The following is a 10,204-nucleotide window of genomic DNA, read 5'->3' as shown; positions in this document are numbered from 1 at the left end:
GATATGCTACTCAGAATGCAAGAGTGTCATATTGTAGCTATAATTAGTCTTTTAAAAAAAAATCAGATATCATTATTTGTAAATCACTAATGAATGATAATCTCTGAGGGAAACTTCTCTAAGAATAGGTAGGAATAAGTGGGAAGGGATCTGTGTGATACACTTCTACGTACTTGGTCACATACCCATAACAGGGCTGAAGCATGTTTTGGGCTTACATGATAAGTTACAGCTCCTCTTCTAGCACTTGCCACATTGCATCGCTAAATATAGAGTGGGACAAAAGGATAGTTCAAAGAGAAAAGATAAGAGAGTAAAGCTGTAACTGCTCTCTCTCAAAATGCACACTGATACATATATTTTCCATATCTAACTGGGCACAATTCCTTCCATCCTCCTTGAGAAAATTAACTGCAGTTGGAAATTATTTTGTGTTCACTTTCTTCCTCATCCTTTCCTCTATGTTTTTCTGTTCTTGATACCTACTGAACCCCTCTCCCTCTGAGGCTGCACCTATTTCTTCCTCTGCTACAAAAGAGGTAAATTTCAGCATGCTCCTGAAGCACAGAGAAGGGAAAGGGGCCAGGGAATGAAGATGGTATAAGGAAAGTCTCACATTGCAAGGCTTTCTGTGCCTGAAACTGCCATGGATAGGAGAGAATACAGAAGCTGTGATTATTTCTTGTAAGAGAGGCTATCTGCACAGCTGTAACCTTTTCAACCTTTACGTCAGCAGCAACAGCAAGAGGTAGAGATTAGTTTTTTCAGTCTGAAAACCTTGTTTCCTTACACATAAGCAAGCTAGATTGTTTGCTATTCCCTATAAACTGCTGCCTTAGGCAGCCAGTTACTATGTCTATTCTTTGGGACAGTCTGACCGACTGAACCTACTACACATCCTTTCTTCTATTCTCTGCCAAGGTGTCAGTTGTTAAACTACCCTAACAGCATCTGCAGTGAAGACAAACTGCTTTTAAGCCCCCTGATTTTATTGACACCCTTACTCAGCCAACCAGCATGGAGGGAAACGCGTTTAGCAGCTCTCTACCACATACCACTACTCTAAGACATTAGCAAGGCCTGTGAATACTTACACAGGATGAGGCGCCAGTGAAGTAAACCCACTTCTCAGTTCTTCAGTTCTTGTGGATCACAATTCACAACAAGGCAGAACTTCTAATTCTTGTGCCTTACATATATCCCTTTTCTAACTAGCCGTAAATCAAGCTTCTCCTTTCAGGTCACACCTGAAGGTCTTAACCAAAAGCTTTCTCAGCTGACCCATCCTGGCATCAACCATTGACTTGGTGTGCCACCCATTTTGAAAATCCAAATACCTCCCTACTCCTTCCAGCCCATGCACCAAAACCCCCAGCCAAGTTCCCCAAGCAGTCTGGAGAATCTCCCAGAACTGGTCAACAAAATAGTCAGGAACTATTACATTCCTTCAAGCGCACTTCTTGACCAGCAGCCCTATCCAGACACAGAGGCATCAAAGACCTCTCTGAAGATATGCCTTCATAAGAAAAGGCAAAATTCCATGTTTAGCCCTACTTTCTCTTACTTCTTACATGAACTGTAGTATCCTCCCCCCATGCAGTCAAGAAGTCCCATGAAAAACCTGTTTACAACCCCTCACATATTTTGCACACGATTATCCACAACCTGCCTGCATACCAGACTTTACAATCTACTTACGCCATGCTCTTTCCCTCTGCAAGCCATAACTGTGTGATCCTCATGACCTGGAACTAAAACAGGTCCCATCCAGCCTACACAGACACCTGGCAGATTGTACTGTTAAGGGAAAGAAGGTTGAAACAATCTCCAATCATTTTAGGCAAAACCCAAACCATAATCCCTGATTTTCAGCTAGACTTTAGATTCTCATCCAGATTTGAGAAAAGCAGGAAGCATTCATTCACCCTCAGCTTCCCTACCACTCTTCTGGTACAACAGGGCTTCCTGGGAGCTGCTAAACTGTATTTAAGAGAGCAACAGCTCCTCCGACTATTTCTCGCTTTTAGAGTTAGGGGGTTTTAAGTATTAGGCCTAGGGTTCAGGCTAGTACAGGCTGCAAGGATTGATTAGATTTTGGCAGAGGAAGGAATGGAGGCATAGTGGCATAAGAGCAAGACTTCTTACTATTTCCTAGTCCGTAGCAGTTGTTGATTGCATGCCTGAAATATAGGGCCGCACATTGGTTTGGTCTTAGACTGAGTATTGATATCAAATCATTAGGGAATGGGTGGTAAGATCAAAAAGATCTGTCAGGGTAGGTGTAATCAGCACCTCCAGAGGTTTCGCAGCCATTTCCCTGCTATTTCCCCACAAGGGGCTGGAAGGAGCCCCGTTTTACAATTAAGGTTATGTTGAATTGTCAGGGATTTAATCTCTGGTATTGGGATCAGTCCCAGGAAACTGCCTTGTCTTCCATCCCAGCAGATCCACATTTCTGCATAGCCAGGCATGTCCTGCCTGTGCCAAGCTACATCCAAATTCAGAAGTCAGAATACATTACCAGCCACTAGGTATCTGAACACAAACTTGAAAGACAATTCTTACCTCACCCCTAACCCTGGCCTCATGACCCTTGCTGTCTTTAAAACTAAAGTTTGTAAGATCAAGACCCCAGTATACCAGCTGTTCTACAGAGAAAAAAAAGCAGCTGCTCCTGACCTGAAAAGCTAGCAGAAAGTGCGTACCAAAATGCCAGAGGGCACATCATAATTCTATGCTTTTATTCCGAACACCTACAAAGAAGTCCACAAAAATGTTTTTGTCATAAGTTAGGTCAAAAAGAAATGTCAAGGGAAGAATAACAATCAAAAGGAATGGTTACAACCAAGAAGCTATGAAAACAAAGAATATATTCACCTCTGTAGCTAGAGCCAATTGAAGGATAAGATCAGACTCGTTCAGTCAATCACACAGTATGACTACACTAAAGCTTAGATCCAGTATGCCAAGAAAAAGAGTGACAAATTGGGTATACTTGCTTGCAGGATATGTAATCATGCAACATCAATAATCAGATTACAAAAAGAAGTGCTCTGCTATTAGGAGCTGTCCCTTTACAGAATCACACAGAATCACAGAATGGTTGGGGTTGGAAGGGACCTCTGGAGATCATCTAGTCCAACCCCGCTGCTAAAGCAGGTTCACCTAGAGCAGGTTGCACAGGATCACATCCAGGCAGGTTTTGAATATCTCCAGAGAAGGAGACTCTACAGCCTTGCTGGGCAGCTTTAGCTCATGTTTGTTCTGAGGTTTCCCAGCTGTGGGTGCAAAGTATTCTTGCAACTTAACAAATGAAGTCAGAGCAAAATTTATCCTTAAAACACTGTGCACCAGTCACCATTCCTTAACATTATTAATTTCATTAAAATTTCAGTGCTAAGAATTTTTTCTTTTGAGTTTGAAAGTTATCCTAGAAATATTGCATGAAATCAAAACATACTTATTTGCTGCTTTCCCTAATCAGGTTTGTTTTTTTTTTTTTTCAAACTATTAAAAATCAGGTATTCTTATTACTTTGTTTACCTGAAGATGGTTCTTTGAACTTGTTTGCTTCTTAGCTTACATCTGGCAATCCACAGAAAGAGCATACCATGCCAGAAGCAGACCTATAATTAGCCTCATGCCCTGCAAATCTTCAATTTGAGAACACAGTCCTTAGATAATTCAGTTTAGAAACAAATTGGGAAGTGAGGAACTAGATTTTTAGAAGTTTGTATCTACACTTTTAATCCTGCTCTGCACACAGAATTAAATCTCATGATACCCAAAAAGAAAGTAGTAAAGAGCAAATCTGGGAAAGTTTTAAAAGTAGCTACTGATTTTAGACTCACTGGAAAACATTTATCCGATTTTTCAGATGAGATACACGACATGCAGCAGAAGCCCTCTCAGAGAGGCAAAACATTCTCAGGATTCATCCCTCAGGAAATAATATTTGCACTTGAGAATGCTTATTAACGTCTTCTCCTTAGTCACACATCAAGTTGCAATAAAAACTGTTCCTGCAATGGTGTTAGCTAGTAGACGCTGCTTTCTTCTTGCAATTTCATTTTATGTTATCTAGATGTAAGATTCATGAACTTGAGATAATAATAAATAATATGAAAAATAATTTAGAAGCTGTTGGGGGGGGGGGAGGGGATACCTTCACACAAACACACAACTATCAGAAACCCCTGCTTAAAATTCTCATGAGAGTTAACTTGAATTATCTCTGCAGATCCATTTCTGAGGGTTAGTACTTGGAAAATAAAATAAGTCTCACTAGTATTTACTCCTATAAAAGCAGGCTTGGTGAAAGTGTTCCAGCTAGTTAGGCAGCCAAAATTTCATTGCAGTGAGAAGGGATGATCACACACACATTCAAGGACAAATCTCATGAAACTCATGTTTGACAGGAAATTGTACAGGAAGCTAATTTAGAGAGATCAAAATGAGGGTGGTATGTTCCCAGGACCCAGGGCAAGTCAGAAATCTTGCAGCTGAATTTTGTACATATGGTAATTTGATCAGAGTGAATATAGCAGAGAAGGGAAAGAAACAGTAGATTCAAAATGTAGAAAAAAGAAAAATCAGCATGGGAACAAGAATTCAGTATCTCTGTAAATAAGCCAGATCACAAAGCCTCCAAATCAAAACAAAAGCTACTTTATTTTAGTAGGGTCAGAAATACCATAATTTGGGATACATGCATCAGACACTGGTCACTTCAATTGTAGGATTTGAAGTTGCTATGCAAGTGTTCTCATTTATCTTCTAGACAGCGTACTAAATGCACTCCTGCCTTAACGCCGCAAACTAAAGAAACGGAGCAGGAGAGCAAAACAAAGGGAGAAACCAGCAGATTTCAAGGTAACTATGCACTTTGAAGCTTACTTCATTTTTATGTGTCCAGCATCAGATGATTATAAAATACTTGTATCTTTTATATATGTAGTAGAAACAGGGAACGTGACTCTTCGCTGTGTCCTCTGTATTTCCAGAACATTGTTAGAGAGGAATTGCAAAAGTCTGTAGGAAACGTATGTGGGCTGCAGCCTGCAGATCCCACAACCACTGTACATATCCTGTCAGCCAGCCATCTGGTGATCTGTGGTAGCATGAACTTTGATCATAAGTCAAAACAGTTTAATAACATGAAGTACAGCAGTGCCCAAGTAATCCAAGTAAGAGCAGAGAGCAAAGCATTAATTTGAGCTATAACATTGTCTTTCTCTGCGAAAATTCACAACTTACAATGTCCTTCTTGATGACTAAAAGAATAAAATCTGGTATTTAATTTTCTGGTTTATATCATAACCCACACCATCTTATTTTTGATCTTTTAATCAACTGAAAGTTACAGTGGCTAAAACATAATCTGTATGAATGATTTTTCCTTTACTGTTCATAAACACAGGCAACTCGGCTAATACCAATATGTGAACTGGAAGTAATTTGAACTTAACCCATTCGTTCTTTCAAGAGGCACAAAACCCAGCATTGCGTCTATGCTTCTTTATACTTGTATTAAAAGAGACATGTCTTGGGTTTCTTTGGGGAGAATCCCAGAAGCCAAACAGGAAAGAGGAGGAGCAATGAACGGGAAAACACAAGAAAAGTTAGATGTTTCCCACAAAGCTATAGGATTTCCCTGGGGCTTTACACAACCTAAGCCAAGTTCTGCACTCAGTTACATTTCTAATACCTGACTGATTTCTGGAGAGTTGTGGATGCAGGGGAGTAAAAGTTGGCACCCTGTTTTTATCACAGGAAAAATAAGAGAAAGGTAATTCTAAAAACCAACTTAAAAGCCATATTCTTCTAAAATAAAACAACCACAAGTAGCAACGTACAAAGAATGAACTGTAGCTTATGTAATTCTTCAAAGACATTTTTAAAACTTTCTGACACAAACCCATGAGGAATCTATTAAAAAAACAAATCCAAACTATTGGAATCTGAATTCAAAGCAAGTCAGAAATCTGAAGGACAACACAGAAGTGGACAGTACAGCTTAAAACAAATCCATGAGGTCATGGACCTATAATTAATAAAAGCCCAGTGTACCCTTCTAGGCTCACACACAGAGCATGAAACTCTACCCAGCACCGACCATGAAGACAGTCCCATCACCGAGGCTGAAGGGTGTCACAGATTTCAGCAGTACAAATGAGAAGACCCAGATAACAAGGCAAAAGTGTGAGAAGAGGCAGGCTGAAGTCACTTTCTTCCACTCTGCTAGATGATCCCCCCATTTCTGCATTCCTGTAAAACATGATACTTCTCATTCTTGACAATGGAACTGTATTATGTGGTCAGACACTTCATCCACTTTGTCCTACATTTTCTAGTGTGATTGAAGGTATTTGGCTGAAAACATGAGAAAGTCCGTTCTGTGCATATATTGTTTTTCATTTTCTTGGGCTTCTGCTGTAAATGAAATAAGACGAAATAAACTCCTTCAGTTTGCCTGATCTAAAAACAACCGCCTTTCTCCACATTGTGAGCAGCAGCATGCAGTTCTCCCAGGACTTGCCAGCATTACAAGATGAACTATAGATGACTATTCATTAAAGTCCTCCTTAATTTAGAACCTTTGGAAAGGCTTAAGTGGTCTGCACGCATACTGACCAGCTTCTAGGAAATTAGAGAAGGCTGAAAGAAGGGAGAAAAAGTGTCTAAGATGGGGGATTTCAATGTATTTAAGGTATATCTGCATTTGCTTTGTTCTCTGTTTCATTCTGGGGCCCTATTTCCCAGCCATTAATACTAATACATGTTCATGATCACATTCACTCTGAGTTGAACTGAACTTAATAAAAGGCATGGACCAGAAGCTAAACTGGACAAGAGTCTACAAAGTGCATCAACAGCGGCATGAGATATACCAAACGTGTCTCCCTTCTCACAGTCCTTCTGAGATAATCCATCAGGCTTCTCATGCCTTATGGCTGCCATACAACTACTTTTATGTAATAAAGCAAAAGTACAAGTCTGACAGACCAAAAGCAGTCCTCCCACTTTGGTTACTGCTTCTCTTCCTTCCCCGATATGTGAAATTTGGGGGTTTGTCCTAGTGATAGGCTGCACATGTGGCTTTGCTGCCAGAAGAGTACCATGGCAACAGTGTGAACAAGTGATCTGACAACAAGCCATAGCAGCAAGTACCACTCTTACAAGTTTATAAAGCTGAAAGCAGCGTACTTAAAAGCTCATATCCTGGATCACTGCCATGGTTCAGTTACACACACGTTCAGATTATGCACTGGGTTTTTGACTGAGAAACCACAGTACAGCCCTCATCCTACCCTTTTATTGCAAACTCCCAAATGTGTCTACAGAGACTGAGGCCTGGTTTCTTTCTCAGTGTCTTTGGTTATAAAGACAGCACAAAATCAACAGAAAAGATCTTCCTACCAGCCCAGAACACCACCTTATCTTCACCCTTTTTCCCTGAAGCATCAAAAGTAGCCTCTTTCTCAAGTGTAGTCAGGAACCTTGATATTTGTCTTTATTTGTTCAAGTGTTTGTGGAGAATGAAGGGAGAACATGGTTTCTCCTCTTCCCTGTGCTTTTCTCCATGTCCTGTACCACCTACACACAAGGGCAGGAACACACTAGTCAAATGACTCCTGTGACCTATATGTTTACAAACCAGCCAAATAACTTCTCTACATGAGGAGCAATTGCAGTATGACTCATTGATGGCTAATCACAGCACACTATTGCAGCAATAACTACTACGTGAGCCTCTCCAAAGGAAAACTGACCCTTCCAGTACCCGGCCTTCTGTGTAACCACACACACTTATCACCCTGCCCACATGGCACCTCTTTCAAAATGGCGTTGCACTTGGAATACAATCACATCCTACATTCTTGTAATGAGCAATAGCAGGCAAGAGAAAAGGAGATGACAGAATTGCATTCTTAGGAATATTCCAGTAGGTATGAAGATGTTTGTGCTAGCAAAGTAATAATAAAAATAAGAAAGTAATAATGTTTGGAAACTGGCAGTGATTATTCCAGTAAAACTCAGTTAATTTTTTCTTGATCACAAATACAGCTGTCTTAAAAACATCTCTTAAACTGCTGTTTTAAGACTAACATATACCTGCAAGGAAGTAATTACTCATTCACCCTGTTCTCCTTTTCCCAAAAGATAAATTGGTTACTGTTTCTAAATGGGTACTCAATATGAAGTTTCTTTTACAGCTTAAGGAGGAAGGGGGAGAAAAAAAGATGTAGGACTGGAGAACCAGGGCTTCAGTTACAGAACTTCAGTTAATGACATAGGATTTTTGGTTTATAGATTCAGACATTTCTCAATAATTCCTTTATATTGTTTTATATAAAAGTCTATTGTTAGGCAATATCAGTTCAAAACTACTGTAATACAAGAGGATAAACCTCATCTGAAAGTTGGGAAACACAACTCATGTTTCTTCATCAAAACTACAGAGCTAAAGTTACCATGAGTAACAGGAAGTTTAAAACAGCTTTGCTTGTGAACTTTAAGCTTTTAACCACCAGGATGAGCTGCAGCTAGCGGTTAACAAGAAGTCTGCATCACTCTTATGAGCTGATAATTCAGTGAACACTTTCTGAACTGAAAGCAGTTATCATGAATTATATTGCCCTTCATCCAGATGGCATAAACATAAAGAGGCTAAGAAGTGGCAACTTAGCCGATATCAGTGTAGTAAGAGAAAATTCTTGTGTTCAAAAATTATGCTTGAGCTAGACCTGGTCAGAAAATTTAGATAAAATTTTTATTCATTGGAAAAATACTAATTAAAAAACCCAAATATTTCGAAGTGTGCACTGATTTCAGGAAGAACCCATTTTTACAAGAACATTTTTTAAAGTTTTCAGCCTCTGCAGAACAATTAATTTTCTAGTTTGAAGTTTTATAAAATTATTCCTCTTTAATTTCACTAGTGTTCTCCAGCTCTATCCTTCACAATACAAATGTTCCTTAGTATCTAACTGCTTTAAAAGCAAACACAGAAGACCTCGTCTTTACTTGCCTGTCAACAATGTCTATACATTCCTTCTCTGTTTTATCACTAGTCTTGCTACCTAAAGCTGCAGTTTCAAGCTGTCCTTCTTCAGTATGTCCCATATCTTGCTCCTGCCTCTGGGTCACCACTGACTCTGCAGTTAAAACCCCTAGCAATTCTTGGTGCAAATCTTGGAAAATCTTGGAAGCAGTACTGTCCTTATTCTTCACCAACAATCAGATCCTTCACTTTTTGACCCTGCTATCTGTGACCTATTCCATACTGATTATCCCTTGTTCATTATCCAAATGTCAGCTTCTACTTCTAATCAGCCATGGACATCTTCTGATACCTCTTACTTTGTAAAAAATTATCACTGGGCTTTTTCTCACGGTGCCCTTTGCACTTGGGTAGAGCTCCCCATAAACATCCACAAGGTTATCTCACAAATATCTCCAAGGCTCTCTTTTGCTATAAATTGCATAAAGTTATTAGTGCTGCTAACTATTAAGTGCCCATGCCCTGCCACCACTGAGTATCATGTTAGCCAATACTGTTCTACTGCTCTTCTAGGCTCCTTATCTCTTATTACCTACTTCAGCTCTTCTGTGTACTGACATTACAAACTTTAAATTAGCTTTCCACTCTTTGTAATTTGTATACTGCAGTATCTTGCCATTTCAGCACAAGCTGACACTAGTTTCTCACTACAGTTCACAGCAATGCAGTACTGCACAGTAAGACCAATTAAAAACAAAAAGGAGCTACAGCAAGGAAACAGTGAGTTCAGTTTTCAGAAAGACAAGCAGGTGAGATGCCTACATCCCATTGGAATTCAGACACCTACATGCTTCCACAGAGGTCATTAGGAACCCATTGTCATCTTTAATGGTCCACAGAACCCTTCTGCAAAAATAAGCTTCTCAAGATATGGCTTGTGGCAGATGCCACAAAAAATCGGTTACATAGTTTTGACTCAAATCCATGTTGTGACAGCAGAAAAGAATTTCATAAACAGGAAAATTACTTCGTACAAGCTCTCCTTGAGAACGAAAGCCAAAAGCATACATTATACAGATTTCAAAATAATATATTGTTCTCTCTGAACCTTCCCCTTTAAGGAATATGCAAAAGATGAAGTGAAGGAAACATGAGAAAAAAAGAATGTGAGACAAAGATCGTGAGAGAGGTTACTCTCAC

The sequence above is a fragment of the Nipponia nippon genome, unplaced genomic scaffold (genome assembly GCF_047370975.1).
Source record: "Nipponia nippon isolate SJK-2023a ecotype South Korea unplaced genomic scaffold, ASM4737097v1 scaffold_6, whole genome shotgun sequence".
In the NCBI taxonomy this organism is placed as follows: Eukaryota; Metazoa; Chordata; class Aves; order Pelecaniformes; family Threskiornithidae; genus Nipponia; species Nipponia nippon.
This window is presented reverse-complemented; position numbering follows the sequence as displayed.